The sequence below is a fragment of the Rhinoraja longicauda genome, chromosome 2 (assembly GCF_053455715.1).
Source record: "Rhinoraja longicauda isolate Sanriku21f chromosome 2, sRhiLon1.1, whole genome shotgun sequence".
NCBI classification, from domain to species: Eukaryota; Metazoa; Chordata; class Chondrichthyes; order Rajiformes; family Arhynchobatidae; genus Rhinoraja; species Rhinoraja longicauda.
In genome coordinates, this window is record NC_135954.1 from 60,596,833 (window position 1) to 60,618,361 (window position 21,529).

Consider the following 21,529-nt stretch of genomic DNA (forward strand, 5'->3'; position numbering starts at 1 on the left):
AGATAGGGGGAGGAGAGAGGGGGGAGGAGAGAGGGGGGAGGAGAGAGGGGGGAGAGGAGAGGGGGGAGGAGAGAGGGGGGAGGAGAGGGGGGAGGAGAGAGGGGGGAGGAGAGAGGGGGGAGGAGAGAGGGGGGAGGAGAGAGGGGGGAGGAGAGAGGGGGGAGGAGAGAGGGGGGAGGAGAGAGGGGGAGGAGAGAGGGGGGAGGAGAGAGGGGGGAGGAGAGAGGGGGGAGGAGAGAGGGGGGAGGAGAGAGGGGGGAGGAGAGAGGGGGGAGGAGAGAGGGGGGAGGAGAGAGGGGGAGGAGAGAGGGGGGAGGAGAGAGGGGGAGGAGAGAGGGGGGAGGAGAGAGGGGGAGGAGAGAGGGGGGAGGAGAGAGGGGGGAGGAGAGAGGGGGGAGGAGAGAGGGGGGAGGAGAGAGGGGGAGGAGAGAGGGGGGAGGAGAGAGGGGGGAGGAGAGAGGGGAGAGAGGGGGGAGGAGAGAGGGGGAGGAGGAGAGAGGGGGAGGGAGAGAGGGGGGAGGAGAGAGGAGGGAGAGGAGGGAGGAGGAGAGGGGGGAGGAGAGAGAGGGGGAGGAGAGAGGGAGGGGAGGAGAGAGGGGGGAGGAGAGAGGGGGAGGAGAGCAGGGGAGGAGAGAGGGGGGAGGAGAGAGGGGGGAGGAGAGAGGGGGAGGAGAGAGGGGGAGGAGAGAGGGGGAGGAGAGAGGGGGGAGAGAGAGGGGGAGAGGAGAGGGGGAGGAGAGGGGGGGAGAGGAGGGGGAGGAAGAGAGGGGGAGAGGAGAGGGGGGAGAGGAGAGGGGGGAGAGGAGAGGGGGGAGAGGAGAGGGGGGAGAGGAGAGGGGGGAGAGGAGAGGGGGGAGAGGAGAGGGGGGAGAGGAGGAGAGGGGGGAGAGGAGAGGGGGAGAGAGAGGAGGAGGAGAGGGGGAGGAGAGGGGGGAGAGAGGGGGAGAGGAGAGAGGGGGAGAGGGGAGAGAGGGGAGGAAGAGGGAGAGGGGGAGAGAGAGGGGAGAGGAGAGGGGGGAGAGAGGGGGGAGAGGAGAGGGGGAGAGGAGGGGGGGAGAGGAGAGGGGGAGAGGAGAGGGGGAGAGGAGAGGGGGAGAGGAGAGGGGGAGAGAGAGAGGGGAGAGGAGAGGGAGGAGAGAGGAGGAGAGGGAGAGAGAGGAGAGGGGGAGAGGAGAGGGGAGAGAGAGGGGAGAGGAGAGAGGGGAGAGGAGAGGAGGGAGAGGAGAAGGGGGAAGAGGAAGAGGGGGAGAGGAGAGGGGGAGAGGAGAGGGGAGAGGAGAGAGGGGAAGGAGAAGGGGGAGAGGAGAGGGGGAGAGGAGAGGAAGGGAGAGGAGAGGAGGAAGGGGGAGAGAGGAGAAGGGGAGGAGAGGGAAGATGGGGGGAGAGGAGAGAGGGGGGAGAAGGAAGAGGAGTGGAGAGAGGGGAGAGAGAGAGAGGGGAGAGAGGGGAGGAGAGAGAAGAGGGATTGGGAGAAAGAGATTGGAGGATGAAGAGAGGAGAGAGAAGAGAGAGAGAGAAAAGAGGGGGAGAGAGAAGCAATCAAAGTGGACACTGCTGACTTACAATGACAGTTAAGAGATGGAATTGGCATCATTGATGTAAGTAACTCACAATTCAGATGGGAAGTTTGATGGTGAAATTTAAAAAAGAGGAAAATCTTAGGAGCAGAGGAGCAAAGAAGAAGAAAGACAAAGAAGAAATAAATAGCTGACCTAAACAAATGAGAAATTGTTTAATTACTACAGTTCAGTTTTTGATCTTTATTTAATCAAAACACAATATATTCAATTTTGCACTGGTGTATTTGTGCAAATAGAAACAGTTCCGACTTGCTTTGGCAGTGAAGAGAATCATTTATATTCAGTGCCGGTCCTGAAATTTAATTAAAAATTATTGCAAGCCTGAATCTTGTTCTAAACTTAAATTTATTAAAAGTCAAATTCATGTGATTCAAGACAATATTCTGGGCGTGGCTGGTGAAGTAGGCTACTTCCATAGAGGGCTTAGGATGTTTGGCATATCTCTGCTACTCACCAACTTCTACAGATGCACCATAGAAAAGCACCTTATCAGCAGACCTCCCAATATTTGATTTTACAAATTCAGAATTTTCCTGTCCAAACTTCAGAATTTTACATCAAAATTCATAATATGGTGCGTAATGAAACTTTTCAGGGAAAAAAAAGTATGCACGCCAAATGCGCGTGCGCGTTGCGCTACATTCACATGTGAAAAACGACTATTATTTCCAACAGTCTATAGTTCTTGGACTACATGTACAATGTCAGGCCTATCATGAGTATATTCTGCAATTTCGAAAGGTTATTAAATACCTTTTACAACACAAAGAAATTCATTTTTGTTTTGTTTTTTCTATTTTACTTTTTCCTTGCACATCCCAATTCCCTTGGTATTGAATAAAAGAACAATGGTCGTAAAATGTATGACAAAGTTATGAAGAAAGATTTTCATTTAAAACTGCACGTACCTAATTTCATTGAAGACATACTTGCTCCTGTGGTCTTCAACAGCAAATCATAACGATCCATGTAAGCCCCACCTCCCCCTCCCCACCCCTACTCCCCCCCACTACCCTCCCCCCCACCCCCACCACCCTACTCCCACTCTATCCCACTCCCCCCATCCCTCCCCCCTATTCCTACTCCCCTCCCCCCTTTCCCCACTTTCCCACCTCCACTCCCCCCTCCCCCCACCCTTCCCCCACTCCACCCCTCCTCTCCCCCCTACTCCCCTGCCCTCCCCCTTTCCCCCCCAACTCCCACCCCACTCTCCTCCCCACCTTCCTCCACCCCCCCCACCTCCCATTCCCCCCCTCCCCTGCCCCCTCTCCCGCACCCCAAACCCCCCCCATTCACCCACCCATCCCCTCTCAACATCAACGGGCCTCACGCTACGCAGCGAGGCCAGGCCAGCGGCGAGGGGCGTGGCGAGCGACGAGGCCAGCGGCGAGCGAGGAGGCCAGGCCAGCGGCGAGCGAGGAGGCCAGGCCAGCAGCGAGGGGCGCGGAGAGCGGCGAGCGACGAGGCCAGGCCAGAGGCAAGGGGTGCGGAGAGCGGCGAGGCCAGGCCAGCGGCGAGGTGCGAGCGGCGAGGCCAGGCCAGCAGCGAGGTGCGAGCGGTGAGGCCAGGCCAGCGTCGAGGCCAGGCCAGAGGCAAGGGGTGCGGAGAGTGGCGAGGCCAGGCCAGAGGCAAGGGGTGCGGAGAGTGGCGAGGCCAGGCCAGCAGCGAGGCCTGCGGCGAGGCGAGGCCAGCGGCGAGTGGCGATAGGCTAGGCAGAGTAACGGGCGGGGCGGGGCAGGGGGGCGAGGCACGTGTTTTGTGGAAAAATGTGAGGCGAAATCGGAATGGCGGAAATAAAATAAGAAAGCGGAAACTTTCCACCAAATTCAGAAGGGTTGGGAGGTCTATATCAGGATGCATTATAGCTTCATCCAGGACCGTAAGTAATTATAGCGGATTGTGAACGCAGCCCAGGCTATCACACAAACCAACCTCCCTTCTATTGATTCCATCTATACCTTATGCTGCCTCGGCAAGGCCAGCAGCATAATCAAGGATGAGTCACACCCTGGCCCCTCACTCTTCTCCCCTCCCATCAGGCAAAAGGTACAGAAGTGTGAAAACACACACCTGCAGGTTCAGGGACAGTTTCTTCCCAGCTGTACCCAGCCAACTGAATCATCCTACCACAACCAGAGATCAGTGCTGAACTACTTTCTACCTCTGATGTCCCTCGGTCTTTCCTTGACTGGACTTTGCTGGCTTTACCTTGCACTAAATGTTATTCACCTATCATGTATCTATACACTGTAAATAGATTGATTGTAATCATGTATTGTCTTTCTACTGACTGGTTAGCAAGCAACAAAAAGCTTTACATAATACACGTGACAATAAACTAAACTGAACTGAGGAAATATCGTGTCTTCATGGTCCAGTCTTTATGTCGTAAGAGAAGCTTGATAAGCCAGTTGATGTCTTCAGCCCTCTCAATGATGTATGTTCCAAGAACCTATGTATGCACTACATGTGGCACGATGGCTCTATAGGGCAGCACCTCCACCACTGCACCACGTGTCGTCCCACTACTCTACTCTTTCAGTCCAGGTGAAAGTTCTCAACCCAAAACCTTTAATTTTTCATTTTCTCCGCACAGGAGCCACCTGACCTGCTGAGTTCCCCCAGCAACTCCTTTTTTTTTTGCTGCAGATTCCAGCAATTTTCATCTCTTGCATCTCTGCAATATTCCTTATATCTGGTCATGCTTTTCATTAACAAAAAAATATGAATTTCACTTTAACAACTAATCCACCATTAATTGTGATTTGCCGTGGAGAGTTTCAAACACTTACCACTCACTGCACCTTGGGGTACATCTAACCTCACCCCTGAAAGTACTGGGTCAAATCTTTCAGACTGTGCCACCTATTTTAAGATTGCTCATTCTCATTCAGCAGGTCAGGGCTTTATTTGTCTACCCCATCAGTCCCCTTAATTTCTTAACGATCTCAATTAAATCACCCTTTGACCTTTCTAATTCAGGAAGCACACTTACCAATATGATAGATTCACCTTCAGGTAAACTGCCCACCTTTAAAAACGTTATTCTCACCCGGACAGTTTGCCCTGCGGTACACCATACATCTCCATTCCCCAGTCCAGCTCAGAGTTGCATTTCCTTAAGTCCAAGGGGATATACACATGAAGCTGCATGCTGAACAACTGACTGGGCCACTTATTTTCCAATCGCCCAAACAAGCCCAAAACGTCATTTACTTCACTATTCTGCTGCTGTAACTTCTTCCAGCAATTGGCAGTGGTGATGCCCAGTCAAGGCAAGGATACAATAACAGGATGAAAACTACAAGCCCCCACATCGCAAAGCATCTCTTGTATTCCTTCATTTAGACATTTCTAAATGTCACTAGTGTTGAGTTATTTCCACATTCTCACATTCTCCTGCTAAGTGAGAAATTCTGTTTATGTAACATACTTAAGTGTTCTACCAATGTGGGCCTAGAATCTAATATTCTTTCAAAAAATATATCAATAGAAAACTGTGGCAGGTCTAATGCAGGTTTAACGTACCATCTTGGGTCACTTGGTATTGTCATTGTCGGATTTTGCCCACAACTTAACGAAAAAAGCATTCACATTGAATGACCGGTATAAAAAAATGACATGGTTTGAAAAATGAGACAGCACAAAAAGCATCTAAAGTACTTATTTTAATGTACTTACCCGTGATGGTAACATACATTTTCATATACTAAGGTTTCATCCTTCCTTTTCCCTCATCACCAGCTGCAAGCCGTATTTGGATTGAACCATGTCTGGTTCACACATTTATGCATCTATTATATTTTCCAGTACAGCTCAGTCCTCTTGGTTGCTCTCAAGGTCTTTGCTTACCCACTGTTCTCTCTGATTAAGTTGCTGTTCATACATCAATGTAATTTTATATGGTGATTTTGCTCTGCTATTTATAAAGCACGCATTGGTAGAACCACCAGCTCAGTAATTTCCACCAATGTCAAAGGTGTTTAGAATATCATAGCATAATTAGACGAGCCAAAATGGCAGAAGGGAAAGGTGTTAGACGACCTTTTTATTTGAGAATGTAACTGAAAGAGCAGGCAAGCGGGAACCAGCAGATGGAGTCTATCCAGATTTTCAATAGGAATTTAATAAAGAACCCTACAAAAGGTTGTGACATCCAATCTGGCACTATAAATTACCATTTGTTGATGAGAAAATACAAGAATAAGAATCAATATCTCTTACGAGTTGCAACTATTACTAATGAGGTGCCACAAGAATTGGCACTGTGGCCTCTGTTAGTTACAATCTATATTAATGACGAACAAAAGATCAAAAGGTCATGTATACAGGTTTGCCAATATTGCAGTTTAATTTAGAGATACAGTGTGGAATTCCGCGCTGATCAGAAATCACCCGTACACTAACACTATCCTACATACTTGGGACATATTACAATTTTTACCAAAGCCAATCAACCTACAAACCTGTACGTTTTTGGAATGTGGGAGCAAACCGGCGCTCCAGGAGAAAACCATGACAGGTTATGGGGAGAACATACAAACCCTCCATACAACCAACACCCATAGTCAGGATCAAACCCAGGTCTCTGGCACTGCAAGAGTTGCTTAGAGTATTCATAGATTATGCAAAGCAATATGACAATTATGGATTTGGGAAAAGGTGGGAGATAGAATACAAGATGAGAAATTATGAAGTTATGAACAATATTGACAATGGTGACAGGGCAGCAATGTCACAGAGATGGAAGGAAGCAGTCTTCACAGTGAAAAGAGCAGAAGCAAAGAGACGCAGTTCAGGATACTGAGGGTGGGAGCAATCAGCGGGCGGGGGTAAAGAGATGGGTGTAAAGAGAGGAAAGTGGATGGAGCGGCCCGACAAGAAATGGGAGAAGAGGGAATGACCATGGTGTGTGTTGAGTTTGCAGAGAATGGCGCAAATGAATTTGTTAGAACCACCGACTCATTGAGCTTTGCAAAGAGCAGCTTGTGTAATGATTAGAACTGACTAAAACCAAGTCAGATCTGTGAACAGCAACCCCCAAGGTAATGAAGCAATACCAACCCACCCCTACACACTAGGACCAATAAGGAAGAGATGCGACCCAAGTTAGTAGGTTTAGGCCAGTAAGAGAGGGAGTCAGCAGAGAGAGTCAAAGTATGTAAATAAAATAAGCTGGTATATTAGTGTAGAGAGATTTGTCTTGCATGATTCATCTCCTCCTCTCTGAAGAGGTAACAACTGTAAGCTTTGAATAAAGAAGCATTGAAACCTATCACTGGACTGAGCATTGTGAAATCGCATATTCCAATGGTGTGAGCGATCCTTGATTACACCGACCACATTCACAAGCCAGTGTGATGGGCTAGGCTGCGTTCACAACTCTGTGCAATTTCTTGCTGCCTTAGGCAGAACAGTAGTCATAACAAGCTATGATGCATCCAGTCGAATACAGTCTATGGTGCATCTCTAATCTATCCTCCTCTAAACTTGCAGGATTCCATTCAGTGACGGCTGTCAAATCCACTGACAAGGACACTATATTACATTTTAGCAAACTCTGTCAAAGAAAGTAAATGTCAACCTTCAGGCTCCTGCTCAAGCTTCCACTGAAGAATGAACCCATGCCGAACACGAGGGCATTTCCACCAATACTCTGAGCAATCTCACTTCCCCAGGTGATCTTCCCTTCACAGCATTCAGCCTCAAATTGCCCACACGTGCCTTGTTTCAGTAAGACACATTTACTCTCAACGACTCAGCCAGAACAGTCAAACTGAGAAAAGAGACAACTACAAGGGTTGACTGAGGTGCAGAGGTTGAGATGGATACCATCAGTCCGTCAAACACTGAGCGACCACAGAAGAATTTTCTTTGCACATTATGAAACAAAACAAATTAAAATGGTGCAGCAATTAATTTGACAATTATTCACTTAAAAGGTCAGGAAATCCCAGTCCTTTTAAATGTTTATATTTTGCATTTACAAAATATGTCACTGGGCAGAAAAGAGGCATTAACAGCATGCCCACTGAATGTTTGGTTTGTTCCCCGTTGGTATGAGGCATTGTGTCCAATACAGGCAGCTTTCCTGATGTGCCGAATTCCACACCTGCTCCTGAGTTCAGCAAATCCCAAATCAGGCCAGAAGCAACTTGCTGAATATGCAGGACTGGCTCCTTGGAGTCAGGTTCTCATCAAAATAACTCCAAATGGGGCAGCATATTTTTAGATACAGAACTGAGGATATCAAAGCAGAGCACTGGTAACTCTTTCCTGCATTGATGGAGATCACACTGTTTTTCTGAATGCCTCATAACAATGCAGTGGAAGGAATTACAGAAAGGAGGTGCAAATAGACTTGAAAGGGATCCAAGTTTTGGATTTCCCTCCCTTGTCCACATGGTTTGTTTTCTTCCTAAGCCACCCTTCAAGCATCTCTGTTCGATCACATTTTGTTGAAAACATTCCTGTGAAGCACCTGGGATTTGCTATGCTGTGTTAATGCGTAATGCAACAAACAAAGTGCTGGAGGAACTCAGCGGGTCAGGCAGCATTTGTGGGGGGAAATGGACAGTTGAGGTTTCAGCTCAGAGTCCTTCAATCTGAACAAAAGTCCCAACTCAAAACATCATTAACCATTTCCCTCTACAGATGCTGCCAGACTCACTGAAATTCTCTGGCACTTTGTGTTTTGAATGTTTCCACCATTTGCAGTTTCCAGTGTCTCCATATAATTTCTAGTTGTCATGCATCTCCTTTGATGTCTCGTTATCACACCTTACCCTTCCTTATCTCTGTGTCTCCCTCTCCCCTGACTCAATCTGAAGGAGGATCTCATCCCAAAACGTCACCCATTCCTTCTATCCAAAGATGCTGCCTGTCCCGCATTACTCCAGCATTTTGTGTCCATCTTCGGTGTAAACTGGCATCTGCAGTTCCTTCCTACACTGTTGTAGACAGTTTATTGTTTCACAGAATGACCTCTAGGTGGATGGAGCGAATGTTGTTTTTGAACCATTTTTGCTTAGTTTAGTGTAGAGATACTGCATGGAAAACACTGAGTCTGTGCCAACCAGCAATCACCCACACACTCCTTCTATCCTACACACTAGGGACAATTCACAGTGTGTAGGTGAGAACCTCTGCTGTGGTTCTATCTTTCCTCACACATTGCAAAGACAAGGACAGTGTTTATCATGGGTTTCCCCTGGGCACCCCTCCCCCTCGCCAACAACGCAAAGATACGCTGGCCTACAGCCCAGGTCACCGCGAGCCACATACAGTGCGCGTACCACCGGCAGAGCCGCCGCACCACAGCGCCGGAGACTCAGGTCTGCACCGGGCGCCCCGGCACACCAGATCCACCCCACACACCACAGTGTGTCGGTAGAGCACCAGAGCAGCGGGAGGAAACCTACAATGCCACAGGGAGCACCCAAAGCCTGGATCAGGTCTCTGGCACAGTAAGGTCACAACTCTACCGCAGCGCCACTGTGCAGTCCCAAGGTAATGTGTATATTGTGTCCTTTACAATATCCCAAGGTAATGTGTATATTGTATGTTTAGTGGATGTTTTTCCAATAGTACTGCACATATTCACCCCCTTATTCGGTTATAGCAGACAATTGGTAATAACGGACTCCATCTCCCAGTGTCATCCGTTATAGTGAGCGTTTAATAGACCAACGGATCAATGGACAAGGAATAGAGTTTACAAGATGAAAATAGGCTATTTTGTTGGTCATTTCCAGCTGCTAATTCAGAGCAGTAGCTGGATGTGACCAACACAGCCGTTTTCTTTCATTTCGCTAACTCTATTCCTCGCCCATTGTCTCTATCCTTCCTGCTGGCTACTGTCGGAAGTTGAACCGGTCTATTTTTCAGTCCTGGTATAGAAAAAAAAACTACAAATGCTTTTTGTGTTCCTTCCACAACATCCCAAGGCACTCTATAGTCAATAAAAAATCCTTTTGAGTTACAGTTCCTAATCTCGACACAGAGAAGTAGATTTGTGCACTGCTTTTTCCCCTCTATCAGCGATGTAATAATGACTGGATAATCATAAAAATGTTGATTGAGTGATGATCATAGAACATTACTGCACAGGAGCAGGCCCTTCGGCCCACAATGTCAGTGCGGAACATGATGCCAAATTAAACGAAATGCTTCTGCCCATAAATGATCTATATTCCTCCATTCCACACATAACCATGTGCCCATCCAAAAGCCTCTTAAATGCCACTATAACTTTCTCCAAAACCACCCTATCAGCCCCCACCAATGTGTAAAATAATCCTTGCCCCGCACATCTCCTTTAAACTGTGCCCCTCTCACATGAAGATATGCCCCCAAGTCTTTGACATTTCCACCCGGGGTAAAAGGCTCTGACCGTCTACCCTCTAGGTCTCTCATCATTTTATATACTTCTACCAGGTCTCCCCTCAACCTTCAACACTCTAGGGAAAACAATCCAAGTTCGTCCGATGCTCTTCTTATAGCTAATACCTTCCAATCCAGGTAGCATTGTGCTAAATGTCTTTATACCCTCTTCAAAGCCTCTGCATCTTTTCTGTATTGGGGTGGCCAGAACTGCAAAGTATAGCCCAAATGTGTCCTAACCAAAGTCCATAAAGTGGTGAAATGACTTCCTGACTCTAGTACTCAATACCCTGACTACATGCCTTCTTTACCACTCTATCGACTTGTGTTGCCACTTTTAGGGAGCTTTTAGGGATATTTTGACAACTTTCCTCACAGTCTGCAACTTCACTAATTTAGGCATTGCCTGCACACCTACTGACCAACCCGTCTACATTTACATCCGTCAGTTATATATACTGTATCATACAGAGGTCCCAGCACAGATCCCTCTAAACACCACAGGTCACAGATCTCCAGCAAAAATAACACTATTCCAACAACAACCTTGGCTTCTAAGAAGTAAGCCAGTTCTGAATTCAAATAACCAAGGCACGGTGGAATATAGTAAATATTGATCAATTATGAATATTGACCAGGATACCAGGGGGAACATCCCTGCTCTATTGAAAAGCAAGCATTGTTTTGTTTTGTAGTCCGATTCTCAGTTTAACATCTTACTCAAAGGATGAAACATGTCCATGTGCAGCACTCCCTCAGTACTGAAATGCAGTATTTGCCTGGACTACAGCTCGTCCATCACACTGATCATAAACCTGGAACCTAATTCATAAAAATGCTACTAACTGCGACACAGCTGAAAGAATAAAGGAACAATGAGATGTCCTGCCCGTTCTCACTCTATAGGATAAAACAAATAACTAGTCCTATTTTATAGCAATACAATTTATTCCAAACAGTTTGCACTTAACAGCAATCTATCATGAAAACTTACCATTGTTTTATAAGTAGTCCAAGAGAAATGTTTGCTCTGTGATTTGGAGATAGGGTATATTGAACAATCCCTGTTCCAGGTGTACACTGGCCCTATCCCCAAACTCAATCTCCGTTACATTGATGACTGCATCGGTGCTCCTCCTGCACCCATGCAGAACTCATGGACTTCATCAACTTCACTACCAATTTTCATCCTGCACTCAAATTTACTTGGACCATCTCCGGCACCTCCCTCCCCTTTCTTGATCTCACAGTCTCCATCACAAGAAATAGACTATTGACTGACCCACTGACCCCCACAACTATCTTAACTACACTTCTTCCCACCCTGCTTCCTGCAAAGAATCTACCCCTACTCAAAATTCCTCAGTCTATGCCACATCTGTGCCCAAGATGAGATGTTCCATACTAGAACATCTGAGATGTCCTCATTCTTTAGGGAACGGGTCCCCTCTCCCATCATAGATGAGGCCCTCACTCCCGTCTCCTCGGTACCCCACAGCTCTGCCCTTCCTCCCCCTCGTTGCAACAGAGACAGTCCCCCTAGTCCTTACCTTCCACCTCATCAGCTGTCGCATACAGCACATAATCCTCTGATATTTCCACACCTCCAATGGGATCCCACCACTAGCCACATTTTCCCATCTCCACTCCTTTCCGCCTTCCACAGAGACCGTTCCCTCCTCAACTCCCTGGTTAACTCATCCCTTCCCACCCAAACCATCCCCTCCCAGGTACCTGTCCCTGCAACCGCAGAAGATGCAACACCTCTCTCGACTCTGTCCAGGGACACTGATAGTCCTTTCAGGTTAGGCAGAGGTTCACCTGCACCTCCTCCAACCTCATCTACTGTATCCGTTGTTCAAGATGTGGACTCTTATACATCAGCGAGACCAAACGTAGATTGGGCGATCGTTTCGCGGTACATCTTCGCTCAGCCTGTCCGAACCTACCTGATCTCCCGGTTGTTGGACACTTTAATTCTTCTTCACATTCCTACACAGACCTTTCTGTCCTGGGTCTCCTCCATTGTTAGAGTGAGGCTAAACGTAAATTGGAGGAACAGCATCCCATATTTCACGGGCAGCTGACAGCCCAGTGGTATGAATAGTGATTTCAGGTAGCCCCGGCATTCCCTCTCTCTCTATCCCTCCCCCACCCAAATCACACTAGCTTCTCATTTTCACCCTACAAACCGCTAACAATGGCCTGTTTCATCGTTACTTTTTTGCATATCTTTCATTCATTGTTCTTTATCTCTCGTTTCCCTTATCCCTAACCAGTCTGAAGAAAGGTCTCGACCTGAAACGTCACCCATTCCTTCTCTCCAGAGATGCTGCCTGTACTGCTGAGTTACTCCAGCTTTTTGTGTCTGTCAAGGTTAATGATATCAGTAAAAATCAAATCAAATTTGAATGCAAAAGAATGGAAACATTCTGTTCACTTGCTTAACTATACTATTCGCTTGAACCAGTCCACAATTAAGCAGATTGTCTCATTCTATGGAAAGATTGGGCTGGATGGTCCTTTCTCATTATTTTTCATTACCATATTAACCTGTTGGCAGGCAAACAAATGAAGAAAAACCAAGAGCTGCTAAACTATGAATCATTCACTTAGTTCTCTAAATAGCAATTGAGTAATTGAGAACATGTTGACATTTATATATCAAGACAATCACCTTATCGTTGCCAACTGCATCCTCAAACAACTCGGTCTGCTGTCCTCGAATTCTTGGAATAAGCTCCTCTGCATCTCCACTTCTCAAGATTCTCTTCCAAACTAAAGTCTGACTCAATTTTTAACTACACTGCGTTTTAACTTCACTACACTGCGTTTATTTTTATTCCATCTCCGTGAAGCACACTTTTGGACCCATTTCTATGCTAAAAATAGTAAGAGAAAAAAAATCATAAAGGCAGCACAGTCAATGTAATTACTATATAAATGAGCCAAGCAGTACAAATTCATCCAATATTCTTACCTTCTTGCACATTTAGAGATAACATTTTGATAATCAGCTGACCGCCAATAGAATCAGGAAATTCTACACTTAAGAGGATGTTCTGTGGTACAATGTTCTTTACAGATATGCACAATCATTTCAAAAACTCTTGTTATGTACCAGAGATAATGAACTGATATGGCTCATTTACAGAGATCCCAGGGAGACTTTGCAATGAAACAAATATGAAATTATAAAGGTCTATTAAACGGGACCATTTTGAAACTAGTCCCATGGAAGAGAACCACGTAAAACAGCACATTTCCGAAACATTACTGATTCGGTCTCTGCTAAATTTAGACACTGATTCTATCCTGCTCTGATTGCCTGTGAAATCACCACCTCTTGGTTACAGCTTAGCAGTGTATTTACACTGCAATCATGAATCTGGCAATGGCTTTGTTAGCCCAGCTGCGATCTGCACAAGGTAATAATAAGCCAGGCTAAAAGGTATTTTGATGGTGCAGGCTGAAATGCCGACAGCCCAAAAAGAATATCAACAATAAACTTTTACTTTATATCCCCCTGCATATTTGCAGGATGCCCAGATATACTTTACTGCCATTGTCCTCTTAAAGTGTTATGAATTTTGCAATGTAGGCTATGTGGAAGCCCAAGAAGGGTCTGAAGAAGGCACCAACACAAAATGGTACCTATCCAAGTTCTCCAGGGATGTTGCTTGGCCCACTGAGTTACTCCAGCACTTTATGTCTTTTTTAAATGTGGAAGCCAATGTCTGCTTAGCAATCTTTAACAATCTTTAACAATCCCATAACAATCTTTTTGATAGATTTTGTCATGATTATGCATAGAAGCAGACAGTAATCCTGAACATTCTAATCAGTGTAGGATTTCTTAATTCTTATGGCGGTCAACTGATTATTGACGTGTTTTTCTAAATGTCAGAGAAGATAAGAAAAATAAATAAATATTAGGGCAGCAAGATGGCGCAGCGGCTCCTGCCTGACAGCGCCAGAGACCCGGGTTCAATCCTAACTATGGGTGCTAACTGTACGGAGTTTGTATGTTTTCCCCGTGACCTGCATGGGTTTTTTCTGGGAGCTCCGGTTTCCTCCCATATTCTAGACATACAGGTTTGGAGGCTAAATGACTTGGTAAAAATTGTAAATTGTGCTTACTGTGTGTACCTTCCCCTGGACTGCAACCTTGGCGTGATGGAGGGGTTTGTGTACTCCAGTGATCCTGTGAGCTATGCCAGATGGGGTTAAATATCCCTAGCAGGTTCAACCAAACCGGACAGGCCATGGGTGAGGAGGCAGACGAAGCAGTCCCTGGTCCTCCAGGTTGGGGGTTGGGCGTGGGGTTAACTACCCCACCCTGGAAAAAAGTGTGAGTTACAGAAACTTGGACGAATGAAAACCAAATTAAACACCTGGTTGAAGAAGGTGCCCCAGCGACGGGGAACATGACGCTTCCCAGCCAAACCCGCAAGGTTGCTGGGAACCTTTTGCATCAGAAGGTGTTCTGACCGCCAAAGAAATCCATCCTTGTGGGGACATGGAACATCCGAACCATGTTCCAGGCTGGCAAGGCTGCCACTATTGTCAACTAAATGGTGCGCTACAATCTCTCAGTCCTGGGCTTGGCTGAAACAAGATGGACACAGTCAGGGGAGATCAAATTGGCCAGCAGGCAGTCCATTATCTACTCCGGACATGAAGATGAGGGAGCGAAGCATACAGAGGGAGTGGCCATCATGATGATGAAGGACACTAGAAAGGCTCTAACGGCATGGAAACCCATCAGTTTTCGCCTCATCTCCACAACCTTCAAAACCAACAAGAGAGTGAAAGCCCACATAATCCAATGTTATGCACCCACCAACGATGCAGAGGTTGAGGTCAAAGACAGGTTCTATGAAAGCCTGAACTACTTACTTGGTAGGATTTGAGCCAGAGGCCTCATTATCCTGATGGGTGACTTCAACGCCAAGATTGGAGGTCAAAACGAGGGATATGAGGCAGCAATGGGAAAACATGGAGTGGGGAAAATGAATCAAAATGGCGAGATGTTTGCTGAGACCTGTGTTAACAATAACCTGGTGATTGGGGGAAGTGTATTCCCCATAAAACAATCTACAAAACAACTTGGATGTCACCAGATCATGACACAGAAAACAAAATTGACCATATTTGTATCTGTAAAAGGTTCAGAAGGTCCATGGAAGATGTCAGAACAAGAAGAGCAGCAGATGCAGCTTCAGACCACCACCTCCTGGTAGGGAAATTCAAGCTAAGGCTGAGGAGACACCACTGGGCCAAAAGCCAAAGAGCGAAATACAACTGAATACCTCAGCAGTGCTCAAGTGGTGAAGAAGTTCAAGGATATCCTCTCAAGGGAAAATACAGAGCTACAGCTGAGGAGGAAGGAAGGATGGACAATAAATGAGGAGTGGGAACACCTAAAAGCTGCTTGGAGCTCAACCTGAGGAGGCCCTAGGGAGAACGACCCAAAAGCATAAGGAGTGGATAACACCATAAACCCTCAACACAATCCACCAGAGGAGAAAGTTCAAAGAGAAAGTGAACAACAAGAACAAGAGCTGAAAAAGCTTTGGCCCAAAAGGAGTACAACAGATGCCACAAAGAAGTGTGAAAGAACATCAGGAGGGACAAGAGAACACTGGTGGAGAGGCTAGCCAAGGAGGCAGAAATAGCGGTGACGCAAAGGAACATGAGGGAATTATAAACCATCACAAGGAAATTGTTCGGGATATACCTGCACGGTAATAAACCAATTACAGACAAGAACAGCCAACTGCTTTCAACCCAGGAGGCGCAACTCAACAGATGGAAAGAGCATTTCGAAGAAGTTCTAAGCAGGCCAACACCTGCAGTTCAGCCACATATTCCCAAAGCCACGATACCACTACAAATTAAGTGTGATAGACCAACAAAATCAGAAATAAAGGCTGCAATCAAGCAACTGAAAACTGGCAAGGCTGCTGGCCCTGACAATATCCCACCTGAAGCCCTAAATGTAGATATAGACTCATCAACTACGGCTTCTTTGGGAGAATTTGGGAAGAGGAAAAGACACGCACAGAATGGGCAGAGGGATACATTGTGAAACTGCCAACAAAAAAAAAAGTGACCTAAGAAAATGTAACAACTACCGAGGGATCACCCTACTTTCTGTACCCAGTAAAATTCTCAACCGGGTCATCCTCAACCGTCTTCAGGAAGCTGTAGACGAGAGGCTATGGGACCACTAAGCACGATTCAGGAAGGATCGCTCATGCACAGACCACATAGCAACAGTGCACATCATCATTGAACAGTCTATTGAATGGAACACGTCCCTGTACATCAACTTCATCGACTTTGAGAAAGCGTTTGACAGCTTAGACAGGACAACACTATGCGCCTAATGGACCACTATGGAATTCCCACCAAGATCATAAACTTAATCAAGAACTCGTATGATGGAACCTCATGCAATGTTATGCATGCAGGCCAGCTCCCCAAAGCTTCAGTGTCAAGACGGGCGCCAAGCAGGGTTGTCTACTGTCACCATTCCTGTTGCTCCTGGCAATTGACTGGCTCATGATGGAAAGAAATGGAATTCAGTGGACAATGTCCAAAGACGTACAGGTACACTCCAAAGACGTACAGGTATGTAGGTTAATTATCATATCATATCATATCATATATATACAGCCGGAAACAGGTCTTTTCGGCCCATCAAGACCATGCCGCCCAGCGATCCCCGTACATTAACACTATCCTACACCCACTAGACAATTTTTAGATTTACCCAGCCAATTAACCTACATACCTGTACGTCTTTGGAGTGTGGGAGGAAACCGAAGATCTCGGAGAAAACCCACGCAGGTCATGGGGAGAACGTACAAACTCCTTACAGTGCAGCACCCGTAGTCAGGATCGAACCTGAGTCTCCGGCGCTGCATTCGCTGTAAAGCAGCAACTCTACCGCTGCGCTACCGTGCCGCGCTAATTGACTGGGTATATGTAAAAATTGTCCCTAGTGTGTGTAGGATAGTGTTAGTGTGCGGGGATCACTGGGCGGTGCGGACTTGGTGGGCCGAAAAGGCCTGTTTCCGCGCTGTATCTGAAATATGAAAAAAATATATAATAATAATGTGGGAGCAGCTTGATGATCGTGACTTTGCAGACAACATAGCTCTCCTTTCACATACACAGATACAAATGCATGATAAGCCGGACAGTCTACTTACAAGTTGCAACAAAACTTGGTCTTACACCCAATACAGCGAAGACACGGGTGATGAAGATCCACTCCAAAACCAGCAACCCTATCCTCATGCACAGCACTGCCCGAGAGGAGGAAGAAACATTCACATACCTAGGCAGTGTTTGAACACCACCGGAGGGGCAGATGCGGACATAAAAAGCAGAATCAATAAAGCTAGGGTGCTGTTTAACATGCTCAGGAAGATCTGGAGCTCAAAACACAGCTCAATCAACACCAAAATACGCATCTTTAACTCAAACGTGAAGCAGGTGATACTGTATGAATCAGAGACATGGAAAACAACAAAACACACACCAGGCTGCAAACATTCATTAACACCTTCCACAGGAGAATACTAAACATCTGGTGGAGGGACAAAGTAAGCAATGTGGTCCTGTGGAAAAGATCAAGCCAGGATCCCATTGACTTACAAATTCGATGGAGAAAATGGAGTTGGATTGGACACACCTTCAGAAAACCTGCCACAAACATCACCCGGCAAGCCCTGAAATGGAACCCCAAGGAAAAAGGAAAAGAGGTCGTCCCAGAAACAGCTGGAGAAGAGGTGTCCAGACCGAAATGTCTGGGAGTGGGCTCAACTGGGGACATCTCGAAAGAACCGCCAACATCCGAGTGAGGTGGAGGACATTTGTCAATGGCCTATGCTCCCTAAAGAGCTTAAGAAGAAGAAGTGTGTAGGATAGTGTATGTGTGTGGGGATTGCTGGTCGATGCGGACTTGGTGGGCCGAAGGGCCTGTTTCCGTGCTGTTTCTCTAAACCAAAGAAACATTTGCATTGTGTAGCAGTGTTGAGTGAGGAATACATTTTTGGCAGGATACTGGAGATAATTTCCTGGACTTCTATGAAATTCATATTGCCCACATCATAGAGCTAACTGGGCCTGGCATTACTGTATATCTGCAAACTCAATACCTCAGTGCAACACTCTCTGGAGCTTCAGCCTTGGATTGTGATTTTGGGTTTTCCAAATTTATGTTTAATTTTTGTCTTTTACAATCTTAAGGGACTCCAAATGGTGTCAAAAACTTTTTTCCGAATGACATCAGGATGTTATAAACAAACTGTACTTCCTGCAAATTTAAATGTTTGAAAGCAATAAAAGTTAGTCTTGCTTCTTCACCAGATTATTGCAAGATTCTGTTTAAAAGCTGTCCTAGATTTTTTCCCCAAATGAACTGAAAAATTAAAAAATAAACATAGTCATAGTCAAAGTGTGGAAACAGCCCCGATAGCCCAACTTGCCCATGCCGACTAAAATGCCCCACCTTCATACCCACCTGCTCTTGGCCCATAACCCTCTAATCCTATCCTATCCACGAGGATTTTGAGATGAAAGTTATTCTCAAAAAAAGTAATGATTTAATTGAAAGGCTGCAGGCCTAAAACAATTTACACATCAAGTCTTGAAGCTGCTGGTTATCCGAAGGTTAAAAGGATTAGCATGTCATCTTCCTCAGAGTTCTTCACAGTCCTCAGGACTCATTGAATTCAACAACATCAGATTGATATTCTTTCTGGGTTAGATCAGAACTAGCCAGTTAACTCCAGAATTCTCCCTCAAGAGATGTTGTCTAACCTGTTAATAATCCAAATATTATGTATATAATAAGTTATACATTTAGTGAACTACAAAGCAAACCAAGTAACTAATTTTCATAATCTTCCAGATCTGCTGCCAAGCTTTGATGTCGAATCAACTTTTGAATGATTTAGTTTTGGATTAGAATCCAAAGAAGGTTTTATTTCCTCATGAGACCTGCTGGGTTCCTCGTGATATTGTTTGTACTGGATCCAACCCATGATTCAATGGTTCAAAGTCCAGACCCCATTTATCTCCAGTAGAAATCATTTGATCTGCATGAACAATTACAGTGCCTCCCATAATGTTCTGGACAAAAAAGACCTATTATTTATTTAGTTATTTCCCTCTGTACTCCACAATATGAGATTTGTAATAGAAAAAAATCACATGTGGTTAAAGTCACATTGTCAGATTTTAATATAGGCCATTTTTAAACATTTTGGTTTCACCATGTAGAAATTACAGCTGTGTTTATACATAGTCTCCCCATTTCAGTGCACCATAATGTTTGGGACACATGGCTTCACAGGTGTTTGTAATTGCTCAGGTGTGTTTAATTGCCTCCTTCATGCAGGTAAAAGAGAGCTCTCAGCACCAAGTCTTTCCTCCAGTCTTTCCATCACCTTTGGAAACTTTTATTGCCGTTTATCAACATGAGGACCAAAGTTGTGCCAATGAAAGTCAAAGAAGCCATTATGAGACTGAGAAACAAGAATAAAACTGTTAGAGAAATCAGCCAAACCTGAGGCTCACCAAAATCAACTGTTTGGAACATCATTAAGAAGAAAGAGATCACTGGTGAGCTTACTAATCGCAAAGGGACTGGCAGGCCAAGGAAGACCTCCACACCTGATGACAGAAGAATTATCTCTATAATAAAGAAAAATCCCTAAACACCTGTCCGACATATCAGAAACATTCTTCAGGAGTTAAGTGTGGATTTGTCAATGACCACTGTCCTCAGAAGATTTCATGAACAGAAATACACAGGCTACACTGCAAGACGCAAACCACTGGTTAACGTAAAAAATAGGATGGTCAGGTTACAGTTTGCCAAGAAGTACAAAAGAGCAACCACAACATTTTTCTGAAAAAAGGTCTTGTGGACAGATGAGACAAAGATGAACTTATATCAGATTGATGGCAAGAGCAAAATATGGATGAGAGAAGGAACTGCCCAAGATCCATAGCATACCACCTCATCTGTGAAACACGGTGGTGGGGATGTTATGGTCTGTGCATGTATGGCTGCTGAAGGTACTGGCTCACTTATCTTCATTGATGATACAACTGCTGATGGTAGTAGCATAATGATTTCTGAAGTGTATAGACGCATCCTATCTGCTCAAGTTCAAACAAATGCCTCAATACACATTGGCCAGCGGTTCATTCTACAGCAAGACAATGATCCCAAACATACTGCTAAAGCAACAAAGGAGTTTTTGAAAGTTAAAAAATGGTAAATTCTTGAGTGGCCAAGTCAATCACCCGATCTGAACCCAATTGAGCATCCTTTTATATGCTGAAGAAAAAACTGAAGGGAACTAGCCCCCAAAACAAGCATAAGCTAAAGATGGCTGCAATACAGGCCTGGCAGAGCATCACCAGAGAAGATACCCAGGAACTGGTGATGTCAATGAATCGCAGACTTCAAGCAGTCATTGCATGCAAAGGATATGCAACAAATTACTAAACATGACTACTTTCATTTACATGACTTTTCTGTGTCCCAAACATTATGGTGCCCTGAAATGTGGGGACTATGTATAAACACTGCTACAATTTCTACATGGTGAAACCAAAATGTATAAAAATGGTCTTTATTAAAATCTGACAATGTGCACTTTAACCATATGTGATTTTTTTCTATTACAAATCTCAAATTGTGGAGTACAGAGGCAAATAAATAAATAATAAAAACATTATGGAGGGCACTGTATGAGTTTGTCTGCCTTAGTTATGACATCTATTGGTGTAGCTGTCAGTTCTGGTCTGGTTTCACAAGGACACCCATTTTTTCCTGCCTATTCAATTCCTTCTCAGTTTGGCCCTCCGAAGCAAGAGTCTGGGCTGGGTCTCCATTAAATTGCCTTTGTATTCATCATTTGCTAGACTCCTTACTGAACAGCAGTATCAATTTACATGTTAATGTATTAGTTGCTAATCACTGTTAACCAAAAGTCAGTTGCCATTGCTATTTAGAGTTCATAGAGTAACACCACACATAAATGAGGCCCTTCAGTCCACCAAGCTCATAGCAACCATCAAGGACCTATTTATCCAAAGACGTACAGGTATGTAGGTTAATTGGCTGGGTAAATGTAAAAAAATTGTCCCTAGTGTTAATGTACGGGGATCGCTGGGCGGCACGGACTTGGAGGGCCGAAAAGGCCTGTTTCCGGCTGTATATATATGATATGATATGATATGATATGATATGATATGATATGATTGTACTCTTCCACAGTAATCAGCTCACCCCAGGTTCTACCACTCACTTGCACACTAGCACAATTCACAGCTGCCAGTTAACATATCAATCTGCACGGATTTGGAGCAAGTGAGAAAACCAGACTACTAACTCCACCAAATCAGCCAGACATTTCATGGAAAGCAATGTCAAACTAAACCTATTCTGATGAGGGTTTTTTTAGATCAAATAGAGTGTGAAATACCACACTGTGGACAAGAGTTCAACTAACCAGTATTGTACAGAGCATAAAATA

General features: G+C 45.3%; 1 protein-coding gene across 4 annotated transcripts in view; it reads right to left on the minus strand.

The window, feature by feature from the left end:
* cpne4b (copine IVb) overlaps positions 1–21,529 on the minus strand; it is a 286,135-nt gene that overhangs the window by 240,862 nt on the left and 23,744 nt on the right. Inside the window, exon 1 of one of the 4 annotated variants that reach the window (XM_078419805.1) lies at positions 12,943–13,104. The exons of 2 other annotated variants lie outside the window; for them this stretch is intronic. The gene's annotated coding sequence lies outside the window, so the exon portion shown is untranslated. Of the gene's footprint in view, positions 1–12,639; positions 12,662–12,942; positions 13,105–21,529 lie in introns of those variants that run through there. One more of the 4 variants, XM_078419823.1, reaches the window with a different exon arrangement.